The 24,258-nt window shown below is 50.9% G+C and overlaps 2 long non-coding RNA genes across 9 annotated transcripts; one reads left to right on the top strand and one right to left on the bottom strand.

The window, feature by feature from the left end:
• Positions 1 to 514: 514 nt before the first annotated feature.
• LOC109260081 (uncharacterized) lies at positions 515 to 23,837 on the bottom strand. Of its 7 annotated transcripts, none has more exons than XR_002076844.2 (6): positions 23,433 to 23,837; positions 22,275 to 22,356; positions 21,704 to 21,856; positions 21,432 to 21,504; positions 21,111 to 21,190; positions 515 to 1,050 (listed from the first exon to the last, which is right to left on the bottom strand). It is a non-coding gene; the product is annotated as an uncharacterized LOC109260081 (long non-coding RNA). The 7 variants fall into 7 exon arrangements; XR_002076841.2 differs by lacking the exon at positions 515 to 1,050 and adding an exon at positions 18,770 to 19,884; XR_002076842.2 differs by lacking the exon at positions 515 to 1,050 and adding an exon at positions 20,488 to 20,933.
• On the top strand, positions 2,177 to 11,116 carry LOC109260083 (uncharacterized). Of its 2 annotated transcripts, XR_002076846.2 has the most exons (4): positions 2,177 to 2,743; positions 2,885 to 3,044; positions 9,249 to 9,329; positions 10,530 to 11,116. It is a non-coding gene; the product is annotated as an uncharacterized LOC109260083 (long non-coding RNA). The 2 variants fall into 2 exon arrangements; XR_008422036.1 differs by lacking the exon at positions 10,530 to 11,116 and having other exon boundaries at positions 9,249 to 9,575.
• Positions 23,838 to 24,258: the final 421 nt, after the last annotated feature.

The raw sequence follows: 24,258 nt of genomic DNA, 5'->3' as shown, positions 1-24,258 counted from the left end.
ACCCCGTCTCTCCCTGGGGGGCCGGCCTCCCGCCCCTGGAGAGCGGCCAAGCCCCAGGTCTTGAGATCTGGCGCTTTGCAAAACTATGTTTCTCTGCAGACCAGAGGCGTTCCGCTCAAGCAGCAGGCTCTCGTAATGGCTCATCTTGGGATCCGAGCAGATAATCCTTCCCGAGAGCCTGTGGAGGGGAAGTTAAGGCAAAAAGTTACTGCATTTCTGGGCTCCTCTTGCCAAAGGCACGAGGCCCCGCTTCTTACTGGTTTTCCGCGGGCAGGTTTATTATTGCGCTTCCTCTTTACTGCTGGTCTCGGTGGAACCAGGGCAGTTGGAGGAGAGAGTCAGATTCCCCACCTCCGTGCCGTGTGGTTCTTCCACATCGTGCGGCAGTGCGGAGCCTCGGGTGGCAGAGGGCCGTCGGGACACGGGACGGGGCAGCCAGGCAGGGCAGTGGGGACCAGAGCTTGCGCCCCCCTACCCCCACCCCCCACCCCCCCCCCCCGAGGGGACCCTGGTGGTTGCCCGGTGGACGGAGTCCAGCGTTGACGAGCCTGCGACCGTTCAAGAGCGTCCAGGCGTGGCACCCTCAGGTGAGAGCTCGGGTGTGTCCAGGTGGCTCTCGTGCAGCACACCCTCTGTCGCCCCGGATCCACTGTCCCCCTGTTCACCCCACTCCCTCCCCGCGCCTTGACCTGCGGGCCGTGTGGCCGGGGCTCCCACCTCCTGCCTTGTGGTCAGGCCCCACCCGCGGGAGCCCCCAGAGCTGGGGGTGGGGAGAGAGGCTGGGTCATCCCTGCGGGCTGTGCCAGGGGCAGGAACTCTGGTCAACAGCCCAGGGCCACCGAGCCTGTGAGCCCTGCCATCTCTCCCGATCTTGCAGCGCTGTCCCTTCCCTGCCTCTCAGGCCCAGGGAAGCAGCTCCCGCGGGCTCCTGTCTGGTTTCCTAACTTCTCTGCTGGATCCTCCGAAAGGAGCCCCTTCTGTCACATGTCTTGTGTCTTCCTCTGAACCTCTGGGTGCTGTATTTCCTTCTGGGACAGGGACAGACAGCGCCTGGATTAAACAAAACAAAGAGATGCCTCATGAATCCCTCCCCCGTCTGACAAAGAAATCAATCTCCCCCTCCAGTAAAGGGAACCATCTGTGCGTCTGTGTCTGGACTTTGCCCCTGAACTAGCATTCGGGACCGGATCACAAGGTCAGACAGTGCCCGCCTCCCACGCCATTGTGGCCACGATGTGGCCCTTGTGCAGGCCTTTCCTGCAGGCTGGCTGAGGTCAGCTGAGGCCGGCGGGGCACAGAAGGGGAGGACGGGGCGTCTGGCCCAGGAATTCCCGAGAGGCGCATCCTGGGGCCGCGTGGGAGGTACGTGAGCCATCGGGTGGTCCCCAAAGAGAATGGAGGCTCCTCCAGAGGCTACAACAGGCTCCACGTGGCCACCTGTTCCACTAACTTGGGGCTTCCAGCTGGGCCACAGCCTGGGAGCTGGACACGGCAGCCGTGTGTGGGTGGCCGGGACCTGCTGCCACGCCAGCTGCCACTTGCGGCCTCCTGAGCAGATGTGGCCCTCCCAGCACAAGAAGCCCTGGGCAGCTCCTGGCTCCGTGGGGCCCTGTGAGCCCCTGGGGGGCACCTCCTGAGCTTGTCCTCCCGGGGTGGCCCCGGGGACGCTGAGCCAGGCAGGGCCTGCTGTACAGGCAGGGGGGCTTCAACCCCCCACCTAGAACCCACGCGTGGCTTTGGTGCGTGTCACAGGCACGGACTCCCCTCGCTGGAAAACGTAAATGACACGAAAGTGCATGGAGGAAAATGGGGGCCTGTGCCCTCAGACCCCACCCATGGGTGGGCTGCCGATTCTTTTCCAGTAGTTTGAATATTTTGCCTATAAATGTCACACGTGTCTAGGGCACAAAAGTGGGCCACGATACACAGAAAGTTCTTAGTTTAATTTAACTCTGTTCCACGAGCAGCGTCCCGGTGAATATAGGTCCACACCCTGTTTTAAAAAGCATTAGAGTATTTCATCGTGCGCACACCCCCGGGGGTGAAGTCACCACTGCTGTCTTGTTGGAGCCTGAGACGTCGTCAGCGGGCTTCCCTCCTGGGGTGCCCTCGGTGTGGACCCTGGGCGCCACCTGGGCACGACCTCGCGGGGAAGATACCTGCAGCTGGAAGGACACCCGGAGCAGCTGCGATGTTGTCAGCAAACCGCGTGTGTCCTGTCATCGCACTCCTGGACGCGTCACCGTGCCTCCTAACAGAAGCTGTCTGCCCCAGCACGCTTTGTCACAGTTCATTAACAATTCCTCACTCGAATGTAATGCTAGCCCACGTGCAGATCCCGTTCTAAACTGTAATTTCATAGTGGGTTCATTTGAACCGAGGTCCAGACAGACTCTATGTGTCATGTATGAACACCGTGTCCCCCGAGTCCCTCCAGATCTGGTCGCGGTCCCTCCCTCTCCCACATCATGGGTTTCCACCCCCCAGGTCGACTAGCGGATGAAATCGTGCGGGGGGCGGGGGTCTCTGTTCCAGCGCCCCGTGTTCTCATTTTAGGCTCCCACACTCCTGCAGCTTGAAATGAACTCTAACAGCCGCGTCGACTCAGCTTGGTTTGTCTCTGTGACTACCTCACAGGCGAAGGTGGCGTCGGTCGTGTCGGGAGGCGCGTCCCGGCTGTCCACCTCACTTCCTAGGATGCTGAGGCCGCTCGGTGATTCAGGTGGTAACAGTCTGCCCCCAGGTAGGTTTCACGGAACCTTCCACCTGAGGGTTTTAACATCCGCTGAAATGATCAGAACTGATTTTTCAGTAGGGTTTTGAAACTTGCGGTTCTCTTCATTTCCTCTGATACTATTTGAGTTCTTCTCTTTATTTTTTAAAGTGGGCTTTATACCCAGCGTGGATCCCAGAGCGGGACTTGAAGTCATGACCCTGAGATCAAGACCTGAGCTAAGGTCAAGAGTCAGGTGCCTAACCGACCGAGCCACCCAGGGTTCCCAGATTTGCACACTCTGGACGTTTCATATGAAGGTAATCGTACGGTACGTGACTTTTTGTTTCTGACTTCTTTCAGTCGGGATAACGTTTTCGGGTTTCACCCGTGTTGTAGCATTATTAGCACTAATTCACTCGCGTGGCTGAACAGTATCCCATCGTGTGGGTAGACCACTTGTTAGTCCATTCATGGGTGACAAATATTTGGATGGTCTTCACATGTCGGCTGCTAAGTGTAGCGTTGGCAAGAATGCTCATGGACAAGTATCAGAGTGGAACTGCTAATCCTACACTTAACTCTTTGAGGAAATGCTCAGCTGTTTTCCACACCGGCTGCACCGTTTTACGTTCCCGTCAGCAGTGTTTGAGGTTTCCGCTTTCTTCACACCTTTGCCGACACTTGTTACTTTCTGTTTTCAAAAATTATCACTACAGCCCTCCTACTGGCTGTAAACTGGAATCTCGCTGTTGTTTTGATTTGCTTTTCCCGGTGGCTACCGTGCCGAGCGTCTTTTCTCGGCCATTTGTGTATCTTCTTTGGCGAAATGTCTGTTCAACTCATTTGCCCGATGTTTAATTGGGTTGTTTGTCTTTTGTTGTTGAGATGTAAGAGTTCTTGGTATATTCCGGATACTCTGCCCGTATCAGATTGATGATCTGCACACGCTGCCTCCATCATACAGGCTGTCTTCCCATTCACGATAGCGTCTTTGTTGTTGTTGTTTGAGACAGAGTGCGCGAGTGAGGGAGAGGGGAAGAGGGAGAGAGAATCCCAGGCAGGCTCCGTGCTCAGCGCAGCGCCCGACGCAGAGCTTGAATTCCCGAAACCATGAGATCATGAGCTGAGCCGAAACCAGGAGTCGGACGCTTAACCGACTGAGCCACGCAGGCACCCCAGTAGTGTCTTTTAATGCACAAGAGTTTTAGATTTTGTTGAAGGCCAGTTTAGTTTTTTCTTTTGTCATCTGTGCTTTTGGTGTCCTATCTAAGGATTCATTTTCAAATCTGAGGCCATGAGGTTTTCTCCAGAGAAATACATGGTTTTAGCTCTTAAATTTGGATATTTGATCCATTTTGGGTAATCTTTGTATGTAGAGTGAGATAGAGTTCCACCTTTTCTTGTGCATGGGTTATCCAGTTGTCCCCGCACCATTTGTTAAAGGGATTATTGTTTTCCCATAGAATGGACTTGGAATCTTTGTCAAAAACCTCCTGACCCCTGATGATACGGGTTTATTTCTGGACTCTCATCCCATTTGTCCATCATTGTACTGATAGTGCACTTTTTTTGATTACCACGGCTCTGTAGAAGCTTCGAAACAGGGAAATGTCAGTCCTCCAACTTGGTTATTTTTCAAGATCGTCTTAGCTATTTGGGATAACTTGCAATGCTGTGTGCATTTTAGGGTCTGGTTTCCCATTTTTGCCGAAAAAGGCCCTTTGGGACGTTAGCAGACAATGCATTGAATCTGTAGATTGCTTTGGGTAGTTTTGACTTAACAATATTAAATCTTCAGTGAACACAGGATGTATTTCCATTTATTTAGGTCTTTTGAAATTTCTTTCAGCTGTTTTGCATTTTCAGCATTCAAATCTTATACCTCCTTGATGAAATTTATTCCCATGGGTTTTATTATTTTGGTGCAATAGTAAATGGAATAATTTTCTTAATTTTTTAAATATTTATTTTTGAGAGAGAGAGAGCATATAAGAATGGGGGAGGGGCACAGAGGATCCAAAGTGGGTTCTGCGCTGACAGCAGAGAGCCCGATGGGGAGCTTGAACCCACAAATTGTGAGATCACGAGCTGAGCCAAAGTCGGATGCCCAGCTGAAGGAGCCCCCAGGCACCCTAATTTTTAAATAACTTCTGACTAGTGTGTGAATGTCCAGCTGATGGTGGTGGTTTGGTCTTGTGTCCTGTGAGTGCTAAATTCTTTCACTGACCCTGGCAGTGTGTGTGTGTGTGTGTGGATTCTTTAGGGTTTTCCGGATACAAGATCAAGTCCTCTGCAAGTAGGAGAGACTTTTCTTCTTCATTTCCAATGTGTATGTTTTATTTCTTTTTCTTCTCTATTTTTTTTTTCTGATTAGCAATACCAGAATGTTGAGTAGAAGGCATAAGCAGGCATCCTTGTCCTGTTCCTGAACTCTAAGAGTTTCATCTTTAAGCGTTGAGTATGATATTGAGTATGATGTTATGCAAAGCTTTTTAAAAAATCATTGATTTTTTTTATTGTGGTAAAATACACATACTGTAAAATTTACCGTCTTAATAATTTTAAGTGTACAATTCAGTGATATTAAGTACATTCATATTGTTATTACCAGTATCTGTCTTCAGACCTTTTTTTTTTTTTTTAAATATTTATTTTTGAGAGAGAGAGAGAGAATGTGAGCTGGGGAAAGGCAGAGAAAGGGAGACAGAGAATCCCAAGCAGGCTCCACACTGTCAGCACAGAGCCCAACATGGGGATCGAACTCATGAACTGTGAGATCACGATCTGAGCTGAAATCAAGAGCCAGACGCCTAACCGACTGAGCCCCTCCCCCCCCCCCCCCCCACCAAGAGCCCCTGATGTCACACTTTTTAATCTTTTTATATTGTGGATCTGTTAAGATATTATTGTAGCTGTAACTGTTTATAACACTTCTGTCCTTCAACCTTTATACTCCAGTGGTTAGCACACACCACCACACTGTACTTCTAGAGTTTTCTGAACTTGACTGTGTACTTGCCTTTACCAGCGTGCTGTTTATTTTCACATTTCTCACGTTGCCGGTTAGCGTCCTTTTGTCCCATGTGACGGGCGTCCTTCAGCAGGTCTCGTAGGCAGGCCTGGTGTTGATGCAGTCCTGAAGCTGTCGTTTGCATGGGAAAGCCTGTCTGGCCTTTATTTCTGAAGGACAGTGTTGCTGAGAAAAATGTCCTGTTTCTGAGCTCACTGAATTTTCTTCTGCTCGGTCTAGATGATTCTGAAGCTTCTCTCTTAAATTCTTCACACCAGTCATTGAAATCTTCAGCTCCAAGATTTGTTTGGTTCTTTTTTTATATATATAATTTATCTTTTAAATTTACACCCAAGTTAGCATATAGCGCGACAGTGATTTCAGGAGTAGATTCCTTAGTGCCCTTTGCCCATTTAGCCCATGCCCCCTCCCACCACCCCTCCAGTAACCCTCAGTTTGTTCTCCATATTTAAGAGGCTCTTCTGTTTTGTCCCCCTCCCTGTTTTTATATTATTTTTCCTTCCCTTCCCTTATGTTCATCTGTCTTGTATCTTAAAGTCCTCCTAAGAGTGAAGTCGTCAGGTATTTGTCTTCCTCAGACTACTTTCGCTTAGCACAACACCCTCTCGTTCCATCCACATAGTCGCAAACTGTTTGGTTTTTTATGTTTTCTGTTTCTTCTTTGACCACCTTCTTGTGACCTTGTACCGTTTTCCAGATTTCATTAAATTACTTGCATTCACGTGTAGCTCTCTGAGCATCTTTAGAACAGCTACTCTGAATTGTCAGGCAGCTTCTGGGTCTCTGTTTCTTAAGGGCAAGTTACTGAAGGTTTAAACGCATTCCTTTGGCGAAGCCACATTTCCTGATTCCTCCTGATCCGTGTAGCCTTACGTGGTGTGTGTGCATTTGAAGCAGCAGTCACCGTTGTAGACTTCGTGGACGGACTTCAGGGGGGAAAGACCTTCCCTGGCAGATGGTTTTGGGGCGGTGAGGCCCAGGGCTGATGGCCAGGAGGTTGTGCCGTGACCCTGGGCCTAGGGGGGCAGGGTGCCTGGTACGGAAGTGTGTGGTGGCACCGACTCCAGGATGGTCTGGTGACTCATTTGTTGATGTCGCTGGGGCCCACAGCGCTGACAACCGCGTGGTCCTTGGTGAGTGTTGTCCCGGGGCCACAGATGCCGCGAGGGCTGCTAAGTCCCCAGTGGAGCCTCCAGGGCCGGCAGCAGCGACCGTTGGGGCCAGGGGTCTGTGCACACTCGGCTGCAGGCACGGCTGGAAGGGTGTGCACAGCGGCGGGAAGCAGTCGCAAAGACGCCCAGAGTCGCTGGGCGCGGGGTGGGGGGTGGGGAACCAAAGTGCACGGCAGGTCCGGGAATTACCGTGGGCACGCTGGTGGCTGCAGGGGCCCCGGCCGTCAGTGTGCCCTTCCACGGCCGCACGGTCTGCCCCTGGGCACGCGCACCACGGTGGAGCCGGTGGTGAAGGGCGTCAGGCTGGCGGGCGCAGGTGCAGAGGCTGGTGCTGAGCGCGCACACGGTGGCGGCCACCAGCCACGGGCTCTAGGAGGGGGTCGTGCCCCTTCAGTCAGTCACGGAGCCTGTGATGGCGTCTGGTGCTGGTCCTGGGGCTTTGGTTGGGCGGGGCCCCTGGGGGGCAGGGGGGCAGGGGGCAGGGGGAGGGACTCGGGAAGCTGGAGTCAGACGTGCAAGCACTTGTGTGGCAAAAGCTGGCGGAAGGTGCTGGGTCATCTGCGAAACAGGTCAGTGGGCACCGCGCCGGCTTTTAAGATGTGGCATGTCCCCCCCCCACCCACCCCACCTCCCCCCCAGTGGACCCAGCTGGTCCTGGGCTTCTCTGTTTTCAGAGCTTTTTCTGTTCTTTTTCTTTTTTTAATTTTATTTTTGAGAGAGAAAGGGAGGGAGAGAGGCAGAGAGAGAGGGAGACACAGAATCCGAAGCAGCTCCAGGCTCCCAGCTGTCGGCACAGCGCCCGACGTGGGCCTTGAACCCACTGACCACGAGATCGTGACCTGAGCTGAAGTTGGACACCTCGAAGTTGGCTCAACCGACCGAGCCACCCAGGCGCCCCCTGAGATTTTTCATTAGTGATTCACTCTCTTTGCTTGTCATAGGTCTCATCAGATTTTCTGTTTCCTCTTGAGTCAGTTGTGGTGGTTTGTGTGTTCTAGAAACGTGTGCACTTCACGTCGGGCATCTATGTGTTAGTGTGCAGCTGTCCACAGTATTCTCACAGGGTCCTTTTGTCTCTGTAAACAGTAATAGGTAAACAGTCATTTGCAGTCATTCCTGATTTCTAGGCCGGGATTTTTATATGCCCAGTGACTTTTGATCCGTTACAGCAGCCGTTGTTCTTTTTGATGTTTGAATGAACTCCCCCCTGCCCAGCAGGATCCCTCGTGCGGCTCCTGCGTCCTGCTGACACAGTTCCCTGACCCTTCGTGGAGGCCTTGCCTCATGAAACCTCAAGATGCCCCAGGCTGGTCACACACACTCCCCGTCTCGACCCGGGATCAGTTCTTCAGAGCCAGACGCCACGTGTGTGCGGTCCCTCTACCTGCATCGCCCTGTGGCTCGGCCGTTTAATCTTTAGGTCTTGACGCCTTCACGGCACCCCGCAGACGTGGCCGGACTTCTCCTTCTGTACTTGGTCTTTGCGGTATTTAGCACGAGGTGGCTGGCGATGGCCTGTTAAGGTCTGGGCCTGCTACTCCCGGGGATGATCTGAGTCCGGGCCTCGGTGACGCTCGCCAGGCCGGACACCGGCTGCAGTGACGGAGGTAGACGGGCACGTGGGGGGCTCAGTCGGCTGGGCGTCCGACTTCGGCTGAGGTCATGATCTTGCGGTTCGTGAGTTCAAGCCCCACGTTGGGCTCGCTGCTGCCCGCGAAGAGTCCACTTCGGGTCCTCTGCCCCTCTCTCTGCCCCTTCCCCACTGGCGCTCTCTCAAAAATGAAAAAACATTAAGAAGGAGGCAGGGCCTGGGGTCGTCGTGATGCTACTGAGCCCCGACTGCAGCTGTGTTTGCTGTCAGTACTCGGCCTTTTCAAGCACGCAGAGAAGGAAGAGTAACAAAAAGCCCTGTTTTCTTAAGTCAGCAAGAACCAGGTTGAAGTCTTGCAGCTAAGAGTCCAAACTTAAAAAATGATCTTCTCCAAGCTTTTCAGGATTTTTGTCCCCGACACCTGTTACCATGACAACCACACATATTGTGATGAGTTAGTGCCATGAATCCAGGAGGTGAAGAGGAAGCTTATGGGATTTGTCTCCCCCAAGCTTATACGTTTCAGTGTTTCGAGATTAGATCTCCCAGCCATTATAAAGTTCCAGATGTTTCCCTGAGCAAGGGCAGCCTTGGGCGGGGGGGAGGGGTTAAACCCTGTATGTGCAGGCAGCAGTGCAGGAAGAATCCAAACAAGTGTGTCTACACTGGCCTGGGATATCTTCCTAACTTCTGGATGTGTTTACTCTGCTTTGGGATTTTCCCCTCGTTCATGACCAGGGATGTCTCTCTAATTCCATGGGTCCGTCTACACTGGCCTTGCAGATCTCCCTCATTCCCAGGAGTTGCTATACTGAACCGGTATGTTGCTGTAATGCCCCAAAGGTTTCTTTCCTGATTTGGGCTGCCTTACTAATTCCCCACTTTGCCTAAACTAACCAGTGAACCCCCTAATTCCCTAGAGGTGTCTGCTCTGAACAGGTCGCGCTCCGTAATACGCAGGCATGTCTCCCCTCGCCTGGGCTGTCACCCCATCCCCCCCGTGGATCCACCTGTACTCGGGATGGCTCCCTAATTAGTCCCTGATTAGTCCACCCTGCTGTGACGTGTCTCTAATCCCCCAGGTGTATTGCTCCGATATGGGTTGTCTGATCCCCAGGTGTGTCTGTGCTCACTGGGGATGTTGGGGATGTGTCAGTAACTCCCTGTATGTGTACACTCTTCCAGAATGTTTTCCTAGCTCTCTGGTCTGCCTATCCTGACCTGCTATGGCCGCCTAATTCCCCAGTGTGTCTACTTTGACCTGATGTCTTCCTAGTTCTCTAGGTGTGTGTCCCTGACCTTGGAAGCCCCCATAATATTCCAAGTGTCTACACTGACCTGAGTTGTTTCCTTAATCAGCAAACGTGTCTACTGTGGCATGGGTTTTCTCCCTAATTCCCCATTTTTACACACTGACCCGGGACATGTTTCTAGCTGCCGAGATGTGTCTCCACTGACCAGGGACGCGTTCCTAATACCCCAGCTTTGTATACTGTGTTCTGGGATCTTTCTCATATTACTCAGTTTTGTCCCCCTGGAGTTGGGACAGCTCATTAGGACCCCCGTTGTGGCTACTCTGTCCCTACTTCCAGTGGATGTCTGACCTGACCTGGTGTGTAACAGACATCATCCAGGTGTGCCGTGACCCCTCACGGCTCTCTTACCTTTATTATGTGCACATTGCTTTCTGATTTCTTTCTCATTACCTAGTTGTGCTGTCGTGACCCGGGACATAGCCTCATTTCCTCAGATTTGTCTACCCTAACTGGAGATAGCTCCGTAATTCCTGAGTTGTGTCGGCACTGACCTTGGAAATCTAGTTCCGTGACTGTGTCAACACTGGCCAGGAATGTCTCCCTGATTTCCCAGGTGTGTTTACTGTGACCAGGATGTGTCTCAAATTCCACAGGTGTTTCTACACTTCCCTAGAAGGCTTCCGTGGTTCCGCGCCGGTGCACACATTGTACGTGACGTCCCTAGAACTACAGGTGTGTCCTCTCCGCCTCCCTGATTCTGCAGGTGTGTCTACTCCAATCTGGAACGTCTCTTACTCCAGCGCGTGTCTGCCTTAAAGCTGGATGTCTCCCCAGTTCACGGTGTCCACACTGACCAGGGATATCTCCCTCATTGCCCAGCTGTGTCAACTCTGAGGATGTCTCCCTCATTTCTTAGTGGGTCCGCAATAGCCTGAGATGTCTCCCTAATTCCTCCTGTGTGTAAACAGGTCTTGGGATGTTCTGTTAAATCCCAAGGTATGTGTCCTGACTTGGGATGCCCAATTCCACAGATGTGTCAACAAGGACTCGGGATATCTCCTTAATTCTCCTGTGTGTCTACTCTGACAAGGGTTATTTACCTAATTCTTCGGTTTTGTCTGCAGTGAACTAGATGCCTTCCTAACTGCCTGTGTGTTTACACCGACCTGTGACACACCTCGAGTTTCACAGGATCGTATACCCTGGCTTTGGATGCCTCCGTGACTACTCAGGTAAGTCTACTCAGACCCGAGAGGCCGGTCTAATAACCCACCTGGGTTATTAGTGTCTCCACTGATCTGGGATGTTGGTGTAAATCCCAAATTGTGTCTACCGTGACCTGGGATGTCTCCCTAGTTCCCAGGGTGTGAATTCTTTTTTCAACGTTTTTTTTTTTTGTTTTTTTTTTTTTTAATTTATTTTTGGGACAGAGAGAGACAGAGCATGAACGGGGGAGGGGCAGAGAGAGAGGGAGACACAGAATCGGAAACAGGCTCCAGGCTCCGAGCCATCAGCCCAGAGCCTGACGCGGGGCTCGAACTCACTGGACCGCGAGATCGTGACCTGGCTGAAGTCGGGCACTTAACCGACTGCGCCACCCAGGCGCCCCCCCAGGGTGTGAATTCTAACCAGTGGTGTTTCCCTAATTTCTCATGTGTGTATCCGTGACCCGGGATGTCTCCATAATTCTCCTTATGTATCTACCATGATGGAAGATGTCAAGCTGTTCCTTAACTTTGTCTTTGACCTCAGATAGCTCCCTAATTTTGCCCAGGTGTGCCTACCCAAACACGGATGTCTACCTGATTACCCGGACGTGTCAACTCTTACCACGGATAATTGCATGATTCTCCAGTTGTATCTACACTGACCTAGGCTGTTTCTCTCTTTCCCCACATGTGTCCAACACAGGTTGGTTGTCTGCTCAATTCCCTGGGCCTGTCCACGCTGATGAAGGGTGTCTCTCTAATTCCTCAGGTTTGATCACTCTGGTTGGCTCGTATCCCTTCTTTCCCGTGTGTTTACCCTGCCCGGTGATGTCTCCCAAATTTGCACACGTGTCTGCTGTGATGTGGAATGTCTCCCTAGTTCCCCAGGTTTGTGTTCACTGACCTGACCTGGGGTGTCTCCCTAATTCCACAGATGTGTCTACACCGACCTGCACTACATCTCTGGTTATTCGGGAGTTTACCTTATCGTAGGATGTCTGCCTAATTTCACAGGAATTTCTATGCAGAATGAGGATGACTCCCTAGAACCCCAGGTGTGTCTGTTATTACCTGGGACGTTTCTCTTAATTCCTCAGTTGTGCTTACACTGACTTGGGAGATCGCCCAAGTCCCCCAGGTGTGTCTACACTGACCTGCAGTGTTTCCCTAATCCCCCAGGTTAATCTGCTCTTATCAAGGATGTCCAATTCCTTCATTTCCACTTTGATCTTGGACGTCTCCCTAATTCCCTAGTATTTCCCACCTGACCTGGGATGTCTCCCTAATTCCCTGTTTGTGTCTACTTTAATGTTAGCTGTCACTCTAAATTTCCGGGTATTTCTAATTACCTGGGTATCTCCCTAATTTCCCAGGTGTGTCTGGGATAGCTTCTCATTGTCCAAGGGGTGTTTGTATTGACCTTTGATATCATCTTAATTCCCCAGGTGTGTCTACACTGAACTAGTAAGTCTATAGTTCCCTCGGGTATGTCTGGTTTACCCGAAAAGTCTCTCTAAATCCTTTGGAATATCTATACTGACCAGAAATGTTTCCTTAATTCCCAAGTTGTGACTACACTGACCTTGGATGACTTCTAAGTTCTCCAAGAATATCTATATTTACCTAAGATGTCCCTTGATATCTGCCTAAGATCTCAGGTTGCCTACCCTGACCGGCTATGTCTCCATGATGAACCCCATGTGTCTGTTCTGACCTGGAATCCAGTTCCCGGTTTGGTTTCCTCGGGCTTGGGAATCTTCCTCGTTCCCCAGGTATGTTGACTCTGACGTTGTATGTCTCCCCAGATTACTAGGTGCATCTTCCCTGACCTGGCATGGCTTTCTACTTCCCAGTTTTCTACACTGACACGAGATGTCTCTCTTTTCCCTAAAATGTGTTTACTCTGACCCAAAACGTTGGAGCTGGCCACCAAGAGGATGTGACCACCAGCTGATGCATGAGCTACACCAGGCAACTGGAGACTCGTCACCCTCCCCACCCCCCGCTCATTAGCATGTACCTTCTGCTCGCCTTCTCTGCTTTGTTCTCAGAAGCTGCCCCAAGGACATAGCCTTCGATCGATCGATCGATCGATCGATCGATCGTGATGTGGTGTTGAGACCATCTAGATGTAATATGTGACTGAACCCAGTTAAGGTCTCTATTTAAACTTTCAGGGTTTGGCGAGTGGGTGAAGAGATCTACCCAAGACAAGCCTTGAATGTAAGTTCTCTTGCTTATTAAACCCGCCACCTACCAACCTGGAATGATCTGCCTCTTTCTTTGTCTCTCTCTGCCCTCCAGGCAGGAATGCTGGTCTCAGATTTCACCTGGGAAGCTCCCGAGGTTGCCACCCTGACTCTCCAGGCGTGTCTAACTCTGACCTTGGATGTCTCCCTAGTTCTCCAGGGAGTCTCCTGTGACGTACGAGATCTCTTAATTCCCCCTGGAGTGTGTCCACTGGTCTAGGTTGTGTCCATATCTCCCCAGCTGTGTCTCCTCTAATGTGGGGCATCTACCTAGTTCCCCAGATGCGTCTCCTCTGGTGTGGGTGTGGCTCACATTCCCCTGATCTAGTCTAATTCCCTAAGAGTGTCTGCCTTGACTCGGGAGGTCTCCCTAATTCCCCACGTGTGTCTATACAGACCTGGGATATTGCTCTCAATCCCCAGGTGTGTCAGTTATGACTAAAGGTGTCTTATCCCCAGATGTGTCTACGCTGCCCATAGGTGTGTCTACTCTGACATGGTGTCTCTTCATAGATCCACACGTGCTTTTATCCTGAGTTGGGTGTTTCCGTATTTCCCTAGGCATGTTTACACTGACTTCAGATGATTCTCTGCTTTCTCAGGTGAGTCAACACTGACTAGGGTCTTGTGTGCCTTCTCTGACCTGGTGTATCTACGGAGAACCCCAGGTGTTTTTGCTTTAACCTTTTTTTTTTTTTTCCCTCTCTCTGTAAAGATGTGTCTACCCTGATCTCTAATATCCCACGTTTGTCCATCCTGGCCTGGAACGTCTACTTTTCAAGAGCGTCTACCCTGACCTGGCTATCCTGCTAGCTCCCCAGGTGTGTCCATACTTGACTCGGTTGTCTACACCACTTTGGGACGTCTCCCTAATCGGGTATGTGTTCTCGAGAGCTAGCTCCTTAATTCTAGCGGCGTGTCTACTCAAACCTCGCGTGCCTCCCTATCCCCTTGGATTTTCTGAAATATCTCCCCGATTTCAGGTGTGTCTAAACTGGTGGGGGATATATCTAATTCTCAGAGGTGTTGACTCTGTAATAGTTCGCCTTTCTGAGTCTGCAGGGGTGTCTGTCCTGACCAGTGAGGCCTCTCTAGAGCCTCGTGTGTGTCTACACTGACTCGGGTAAGTGTCTAACAGTGCCAGAGGATCTGAAGTGGAACGGGTCATCTCCTTAAGTCCCCCTGAGTGTCTACGCTGCCTGGGATGTCTCCCTAATACAGTAAGCATGTCTACACTAGGACTACCCTCTAATTCCCCATGGGTGTCTACTCTGACCTTGATGTCTCAGCATATCCCGAGTGTGCTTACATGGTCTTTGGAGGTTTCGCTAATACCCCAGGTGTGTCTGTCCTGACATGGGTACTTCCTTACCTCCCACAAGGGTCATTCTAACCTGGGATGCGTCCCTGGTTAACTGAGGATGTCTACACAAAACTGAGATCTCCCCCTCCTTCTCGGGCTACGACACTGACATGGGCTGTCGTCTTATTTCCACAGTTCTGTGTGCGCTGACATGGCATGTATCCCTGACACAAGTGTGTCTGCGCTGACCCGGGATAGCTTCCTAATGGCACAGGTGTCCGTCTCAAACCCGGGATAACTCCACACACATCAGATGTGTTTACTCTGACCTGGCATATCCTCCTAATTCCTTACTTGTGTCTACACTACCTGGGCTATCTCCCCAGGTGTGTCAACACTGTCATTAGGTGTCTCATAGCCCTGTCTGCGTAGCATGGTTTGGGATTCTCCTAACTCCCCAGGTGTGTCTACTCTGAACTGGACTATTTCACAAATTCTGCTTGTGAGACTACACTTAGAATTCATATTAATTTCCCAGATGCATCTTCCGTGTCCTGGGGCATGTTGCTAATTCCAGAATGGGTCTTCCCTGATCTCACTTATCTGCTTAATCATCCGCGTCTGTGCACACAGACCTGGGAGGTCTCTATGAATTCCCAGGAGTGTCTACAGTGACCTTGGAGGTGTCCTTAGCTTCCCAGCTCCGTGCCTCGGACCTGTGTGGTCTGTGTGGTCTTCCTGGGTCCCGGTTGTGTCTGCAGAGCTTAGCGTCTTCCTTTCCCCAGGTCAGGCCACACCGTCCTGGGAGGCCTCCCTACTTTCCCGGCGTTGTCAACACTGACCTGGAACGTGTCTAAGACCACAGATGTGACTACTGTGACCTAGGATGTCACCGGCGTTTCTGCTCTAACCTGTGATGTCTCCCTGTTCCCCAGCTCTGTTGATCTTGACATTGGCGGTCTCCTTAATTACACTAGTGCATCTACTCTGACCTACTGATGGCTCCCTGACACCATGGTATGTCACACTAAGAAATGAGGTCTCTTCTTACCTGGCAGGTCTGCGTGCTTTCCCGTATGTCTCTACTCAGACCTCGGATGTCTTTTGAAATCTCCAGGTAGGTCCGCGCTGACCCGGAGTATGACCCTCATCCCTCACGAGAGTCTTCACTGACCTTGGATTTCTTCCTGTCTCCTCTGGTGTGTCTTCTCTGTCCAGATAGGTCTCCTTAAATCCACTGGTGTGTCTGTTGTGACCTGGGTTGTCTCCTTAATTTCCAAAGTAGATCTCCGCTGACCTTGAAATAGTTTCCCCACGTTGGTCTAAACTGACCTGGGAGGTCTCTAATTCTTACTGCGGGTCTTTTGTGACTTGGCATATCTGGCTGTTCCCAAGGAGTGTATATCCTGACCCGGTGCGTAGCCAGAAGTCCGTAGGTGTGCCTCCACTGACCTGGGCTGTCTTTATACTTTCCTGTGTGTGTCTTCTCCGACCGTTATCTCACCAGCGCTCTTACAGGGCATATGCCCTGGGTGGTCTTTTTCTCCATGTTTGTCTGTCCTAACCTGGGATAGATCTCTGATACCCCAGGGGTATCTCCCCTAGCCCAGGATGACTCCCTAACCCCCAGGTGTTTCTGCCCTAGCCTGGGTGTATCCGTGATCACATGCACATGTATCCTTAATGGGATTACCTTCTAATTCTTCTCGTGTGCTTGCTTTCACCTAGGACGGCGCCTCACTTGCACAGGTGTGTCCACTCTGACGGAGGCTCTAACTCCTGGTTTGCGCCCAGTTTCCCAGATGTGTCTCTACTGCCTTGCGAAGTCTCGTTAATTTCCAATTGCGTTCTTCTGCGTGGCATGTCTCCCTTCTCCCTAATTCTCCATGGGTCTACTCTGACCTAGAAGTCTGAATTTTTCCCTGTTTTGAATCTGGCTAGAACATCCCCCTCGTTCCCCAAGAGAGTCTGCGCTAATCAGTGAGGTCTCCCTAATTCAGGGAAGTTTATGTCTAAAGTTCCCTCAAACATCTACGGATGTCACCGCCTCGGTACGGCAGTTCCCCAAGTGTGTCTACACCGGGATGTGTCTGATTCCTGAAGAGGATGTCCGCGTGATGCCCAGCCGTGTCTGCCCCAGACTGGGGTTATCCTCAGTTCCCCAGCGTGCCCAGCAGGGCCTCTCTCAGTGCTCGGCTGCCTCCCTTGCGGGGAGGCCTCCTGATTGTCCAGATGGGTCTGCCCACACCTGCGCCGAGGCCCTTATTTTCCAAGACCGACTTGCCCGAGTTGCTGTCCTCTCGGCTGTGCCCCGGTTGTGTAAACACTGACCTGGGATGGACACCGACGTCACCAATGAATCTAAGCTGACCGGAGATGCGTCCCCACCTCACCAGGTGTGACTGTTCTAGGACTTTACTGCCTCTCCAGGAGCGTCTTCTCTGAATGGTGATGCCTACTTCCTTACTTGGGAGGTCTTTTCTCTTGTGTGGGAGGTCTATTTCCCAGGTAGGTCGTCTCTGAACTCGGCGGCCTCCTTACTAACCCAGCTGGGTCTCCACTAGCCTTAGATGACCTCCAGTTCCCTAGTCATGTCTACACCGATTTTGGAAGTATACCGATTTCTTCGGAGGTCTACGATTACCTGGTACACTGCCTGATTTCCCAGTGGCATTAACTTTGAGCTGGCATATTTCCGTAATTCCTCAGGTGCATCTACACTGACGTGTCATTTCCCAGGGGGGTCTTCTCTGACTCGGAGGTATCTCTGTTTCTGTGTGTTTGCCTTCTCTTATCTTGGATGTCTTATCACCAGGTGTCTCTACCGTAATCTGGGATGTCCCCTAATTCAAGCATCCACCCTGATCTGGGATGTATCCCAAATTCCTCAGGTATGTCTACCCTGACCTGGGGCATTTCTCTAATTCCCCAGGAATGTCTACTCTGACCCAGGATATCTATTTCCTAGGTGGATCTAGACTTAACTGGGCTCCTCCCTAATCCCCCGGGTTTGTCTACGTGAACTTATGTCTCCCAAGTTCCCCAGGCAGGTCTACACCAACTTGGAATGTCTCCCTAATCCACAAGGTACTTCTCCTTTGGCCTGGGATTGTCTCTGTCACCGGGTGTGTCCTAGACTCGATTATCTCTTGTTCCCGGGTGTTTCTGTAGCAACCTTGGACAGCTCCCCAGTTCCTCAGGTTTGCCTAAACGGACTTGAGATGTTTCCTTAATACCCAAAGTGTGTCTGTCCTGGCTTGGGATGTCACTGTAGTTTTCAGGTACATATTCAGTGACCTGGAACGACTCCCTATTTATCCCCTGATCTGGTTGTCTCTCTACTCTGGCGTGTCAACACTCATCTGGGACGTTTAATTCCCTATTTGTATCTGTTCTGACCTAGAATGTCCCATTGATATCCCAGGTATGTCTACACTGACCTGAGAGTTGTCTAATTCTCCAGGTGTGTTTACCCTGAACTGGGACTTTTCACTAATTCCTCGGGTGTGTCTGTCCACCCAATTATGCTGGTGTGTCAGTGCTGATCTGTGTGGTCTTGTTTTCCAAGTGTGTCTTCGCTGACAAGGAACATCTTCTCTGTTCCCCTGAAATGTCAACCAGGGATGTCACCCTAACTCCCAGCTGTAACCGTCCTGAGCCGGATTTTCTCCCTAATTCACAAAATGTGTCTACTCTTGCCTGGCATCTATCTTTATTTCCCCATATGCCTCTACTGACCTCATAGGTCTCCCTAAAACCCCAGGTGTGTCTACACTGACCTGGGAGGGCTTTTTTGGGTGTGTATAGTCTGACCAGAGAGGTCTCCTGAGTCTACGCCGAATTGGCCTGTCTCCCCGGTTCCCAACGAATGTCTACATTGTCGCGGGAAGTCTCCCTTAGTCCCCGTGAGTTTCTCTGCTGACCTGGGATGTCTCGTTTCCCAGCTGGGTCTACTCTGACCGGCGAGGTCTTGTCAACCTGACTTGGGAGGTCTCCCTAATTCCCCGTTTTGTCTACGTTGACCTGAGTTGTCTCCCTAGCTCCCTGGCTCTGCCTACTTTGACCTTCGATGCCTTATTCCCCAGGTTTGTCACTTCTTGCCTGGGATGTCTGCCTAGGTCTCCAGGGTGTCCCCCTACTGTAGGATGCCTTCTCACCCCCCTGCTTCATCTGGTGTATCTGCACCCACGTGGGATGTCGAGTTCTGTAGGCGAGTCTACTAGAAAACTAAAATCCAGAGCGCTTTACTTGAGCTGAGTATTTTACTGAGAAACCAGCATTTTGGAAATGGGGACACGTTCAAACGGCAAGTGGCTACGAAGCGGCTCTCAGCTGTCACAGGCCCGTCTGTAAAGCAGGAATGTGCAAGTCCAACACTTTCCATTGTGACTGGAGTTGGTGACTGACATGGCTTTTCAGTGCATCAGCTTACTTGAATATAGCTGATTAGCTGGGAATCTGTAAAGTCATGCTGACTCGAAGAAAGCTCAAGTGTTGTTTAAAATTGGAGTTATTAGCATTTTTGGAATCAGGACAGTTTGAAAATCTGGTTAGGTGACTATGAGTCTGGTATGGGGGCATACCCAACCTGTGGTCTCCACTTGTTTTATTTTTTTTAATGTTTATTTTTGAGACAGAGATGGAGCATGAGCAGGGGAGGGGCAGAGAGAGAGGGAGACACGGAATCCGAAGCAGGCTCCGGGCTCCGAGCTGTCAGCACAGAGGCCCCCAGCGGGGCTCAGACTCGTCGACTGCAAGATCGAGACCTGAGCCGGTTGGACACTCAACCTACTGAGCCACCCAGGCGCCCCTCGGTTTCATTTGTCTTTTAAGATTTTATTTTACTTTTGAGAGAAAGGGAGAGAGAGAATCCCAAGCAGGCTCCATGCTCAATGTGGATCCTGATGTGGGGCTCGATCCCACAACCCTGAGATCATGACCTGAGCCAAAATCAAGAATTGGGACACTTAACCGACTGAGCCACTGGGCACCCCTCCATTTCATTAAAAAAAAAAAAAAATCCCTTCCAGCGCTCCTGGGTGGCTCAGTGGGTTGTGTCTGACTTTGGCCCAGGTCATGATCTCATGGTTCATGAGTTTGAGCCCCGTGTCACGCTCTCTGCTGTCAGTGTGGAGCCCGCTTCAGAGCCTCTGTCCTCCTCTCTCTCTGCACCTTTCTTAAAAATAAACATTAACAAAAAAACCAGTTCCTTCCTGTCAATCACTCTCCCTGTTGAATGGAGAGCGGTTTACTGTTTAGCATCACGTGACCCTTCTTTGGACATTGAAGATCATGAACCAGAATCTCATTAGGTTCTTCAGCTCACATGGAGATCACGATTAGTGTTTACTGATGACTCTTGAAAAGATACACAATAACGGGTATTAACACAAGAAACAGGATAATAGCAAATGTCTGGAAAATACCCCAAATCCAAGATTCCCATTTGCCCAAGTTTAACCACCTGGAAAGATCAAATTGGTTATAATGAGATTGTTTTTACTTTTACAAGTCAATCTGCATTGTTTTTTATAACGTGCAATTGGGTTTTAATTTTTTTTCTGAGTTATGTATGTAGGCACAACATGACGGGGCGCCTGGGCGGCTCAGCCTATTGAACGTCTGACTCTGGATTTCAGCTTGGGTCATGATCCCAGGGTCGTGGGATCGAGCCCGGCGTTGGGCTCTGTGCTGACAGCATGGAGCCTGCTTGGGAGTCTCTCTGCCCGCCCCCTACCCTGCCTGTGTGCACACAAAATAAACATTAAAAACCCACAATGTAAAAGTGGTAACAGATTCTTATGTAACTGTAGGTATTCTTCAGTAGATAGACCCACCAAGGGAATCTTGGAGAAATACCTTATAAAGGTAGGCACTCCTAGGCAACCAGGTCAAAATCCCAGATTAGTATAGAAGCACTTTAGGAATTAGACATCCCATCAGTATAGACACACCGGGGGAATTAGGCAGATCCACGAGGTCAGAGCAGACACATCTGTGTTGCAGGGAGACATTACTGGTCAAGTAGACACACGAGGGGAGTAGGAGGAGTAATGTTGGGGCTTCGAGAGAAACTCTAGGTCAGGGGAGGCAGACCGGGGATGTAGGGACCATCCTGAGAAATACTCAACTCATCTTGAGAATTATGAAGACACCCCATGTGAGTGTGGACATAGCAGGGAATAAGGTTACAACAAAGGTCAGAAGAGCCACATTGGAAATTAGGTAGACATCCTCAAGTGCAGACCCTCCTGGGTAGAGTTCAGATAAGAGCAGGGGAAAAGCTATGCAGGTACATGTACACACAGCTGATTATTAAGGAGGCATCGAGGTGCGGCTGGCATACAGCAGGGTAAACAGGGAGACGTTCCGGGTCAGAGTAGACGGAGCCAGAGAATTCAAGACCTCTGAAGTGAGAGAACACACGTGGGGAAACCGGTTTCTCAGGTTAGTATAGAAATTCCCGAGGAATCAAGGTGACGTCCCAAGTCATGGTATCTTCCCCTGGGGAAACGGGGCCATCTTAGGATAGACACAACCTGGGATACTAGGGAAACATCCCTGGTCGAAAGAGATGCACTTACTTTGTAAGAAAGTAGACACGCCCCATCTGTGTAGACACATCTGAGTTATTAAACAGATATCCCGGTAAGGGTAGACCTACCTGGGGAATTAAGGAGACATTCCAGGTTACCGTAGACATTCCACATCAAAATAGAAACAGGGGAACTCAGGGGACATCACGTATCAGGGTAGACACATCTGGGGACCTGGGGAGAGCCTGGATGGGAGAGAGATTCGAGATCAGGCTAGACACTGGGGGGTGGGGGGTAGCAGTGTGACATCCTAAGTCAGGGAAGACACTTCCCTAAGTTAGGGAGGGATCCCAAGTCAGGCTGACCTACCTGGTGCATTCAAGGGTCACTGTAATCAATGCAGACACGCCTGGGGACTTAGAGACATCACAGATCAGAACACCTGGAGAGATAGGGAGATACCTCAGGTCACCGTGAACACACTTCTGGAGTTCGGGAGACTTCACTGGTCAAGGTGGATGACCTGGGGGAACAGCCCTTCGTGAACAATACAGACACACCTTGGTAACTAGAGAGACCTCCCAGGTGAGATTAGATGCAACTGGGAATAAGAGAAAGAGCCCAAGTCTGTGTCAACACACCTGAGGAACGAGACCTCCAGATTCACGGTAGACACGGCGAAGGACAAAGGCATACGTCCCAGGATACGCTGGACAGTCCTGAAGAACGGAGGCGTTCAAGGTCCAGAGAGAGAAATCTGGAGAATGAGACATCCCAGCTCAGAGCAGACACTCCTGTGGAGCCAAGGAGACCTCTTTGGTCGGAGTAGAAATACGTGGGGAAACGGGTCGTCCCAGGTCATAGATTCACCGTGGAATTGGACACCTCGGTCACGTTAGAGTAACCGGGGAGATACACCGTGTCAAGGCGGACACTTACGACGAAGCAGGGAGACAACCCAGGTCAGAGGAGACACACTTGGGGGGTTAGGGAGACCACAGATCAGAGTAGACATGCCTGGGAGACCAGGGAGATCTCGCAGGTCAGCTGGACACGGGGAATGTGAGACATTCCGATGCAGGGTAGGCCTGCCCGAGGAATTAGGGAGAGATCCCCGCTCAGACATACACCACTGGGGTTTTATGTGAACGAAAAGGTCAGCGTAGACACTCCTGCGAAACCAGAGGACACCACACCTCAGTATGGACACACCTTGAAAATTTGGGACACGTCCCGGGTCAGGATAGACACAGCTGGGGTTTTAGGAAGCCATCCCTGTTCAGCGTGGACACATCTGTGGATTAGACATCCCAGGTATGAGTAGACACGTCTGAGTTGGACATCTCAGGTTACGGCAGGCACAACTGGGGAACCAGGGAGGCTCCAGGGCAAAGTGGCCACGCCTGAGGTGTTAGATGTTCCGGGTCAGAGTGGACACGCCTGAGATACTAGGTAGTCACAGCAGGTCAAGTGGAGACATCCAGTGTCGAGGCAGACGCAGCTGGGAATCTATGGAATCAGACTAGGTTAGTGTTGACACACTTGGGGAATTAAGACCGCTCAGGTCAGGGTAGACATAACTGGTATATTACAATAAAATACCGCGTTTTGTAGACACATCTGGGGAACTAGTCAGCGGTCCAGGTGAGCTGAGATAACATCTCAGGAGTCGTGGAGACCCTGAAGGTCAGGGTAGGTGGACTCGGGGAAGTAAGCAGACGTGCTGCGTCAGAGTACAACAGAGCAGAGAGGGGACTTCCAGAGTGGTACCAATAAACACGAGACCTCTCAAGTCAGTGGACACACGGAGGAGGAATTACACATCCCAGGTCAACACCTAAAGAGTTAGGGAGACAAACCAGGTCACGACAGAAACATCTGGGATTAGAGATTCACTCGTGCCCATGTGGACACAACTGGGCTCTAGGGATGGACCAGGACAGAGAAGATACAGGAATTTTCAGGGATAATACGAGTTTAGGGTAGACACACTTGGAGAACAAAGAAAACATTTCAGGTCAGGGTAGAAACACCTGGGGAGTTAGGGGGCTATCCAGTGTCACTGAAGACACACGTGGTGAATTAGGGACACATCCCAGGTCAGTCACAATTGATGATAAGGTATATCTCAGGTCAGAGAAGACACTTCTGGTTATTAAAGAGAGAAAATCAGGGAGGGCACCCCTGGGTGATTGGGGGACACCACCTTTCAGGGTTCACACACAGGATTAGGGATACGTCTCTGAGTGCGTACCAGAGTAGGCACACTCAGAGAATTAGAGAAACCCCACAGGTCTCTGTATTGCAAAGACCTCATTGATCAGGGTACATACAGAATAAGGGTCACCTCCCAGGTCAGAGTAGACATACCTAGAGATTTAGGGGAATATCCTTGATCAGTGTAGACCCACGGGAAAATTGGCAGACTTCCAGCGTCGGGGCAGACAAACCTGGAGAACTGGGAGACACCCACTGTCAGTATACACGCCCCGGTGACAAGGGACATATACTAGATCAGGTTAGACCTAACTGGGGAACTGTGGAGACATCCCAGCTCAGGTATACTTCCCAGAGGAACTTGAGATACAATCCGGATCAGGGCCACCATGCTTGGGGAACTGCTATGGATGTGGCTCACGTCAATGTCGTTAAAGTAACCAGATTACGCCCAAAATGGAGTCACTAACGTTAAGCCCCGTGTCAGCAAACCAAGACTTACGTGTCTATGCTCTGCTCTCCCGGAAGAGGAAGGCCTAAGTCAGCCAATCAGCTCTCACCTGCTGACCTGCTCCGAGACTTTCCTGGGGCCCATGTAATAAGAGTAACCATGCTTACCCATCAGCAGATGCCCAGCGAATCTGCCTGTTCCTGCTCACGTGGTCTAAGAATCTCGTGCGTCGTGCAGCTCTTTGGTGCTCCTTTCTATCGCTAGGTTGCATGCTGCCTGACTCATGATCACTAAATAGAAGCCAGCTAGATCCATAAATTGACCAGAAAATGTTTTCTTTGAGAGAGAGACACAGACTCCGAAGCAGGCTCCAGGCTCTGAGCTGTCAGCACAGAGACCGACGCGGGGCTCGAACCCACGAACGGGGAGATCATGACCTGAAGTCAGATGCTTAACTGAGCCACCCAGGCGCCCCCAAAATTTTCTTTTAATAGTGTTGATGACAAGGATGGGATTCAAAGACTGCTA

The sequence above is a fragment of the Panthera pardus genome, unplaced genomic scaffold, assembly GCF_024362965.1.
Source record: "Panthera pardus isolate Hobbes unplaced genomic scaffold, ASM2436296v1 HiC_scaffold_14, whole genome shotgun sequence".
Taxonomy (NCBI): domain Eukaryota; kingdom Metazoa; phylum Chordata; class Mammalia; order Carnivora; family Felidae; genus Panthera; species Panthera pardus.
This window is presented reverse-complemented; position numbering and strand designations above follow the sequence as displayed.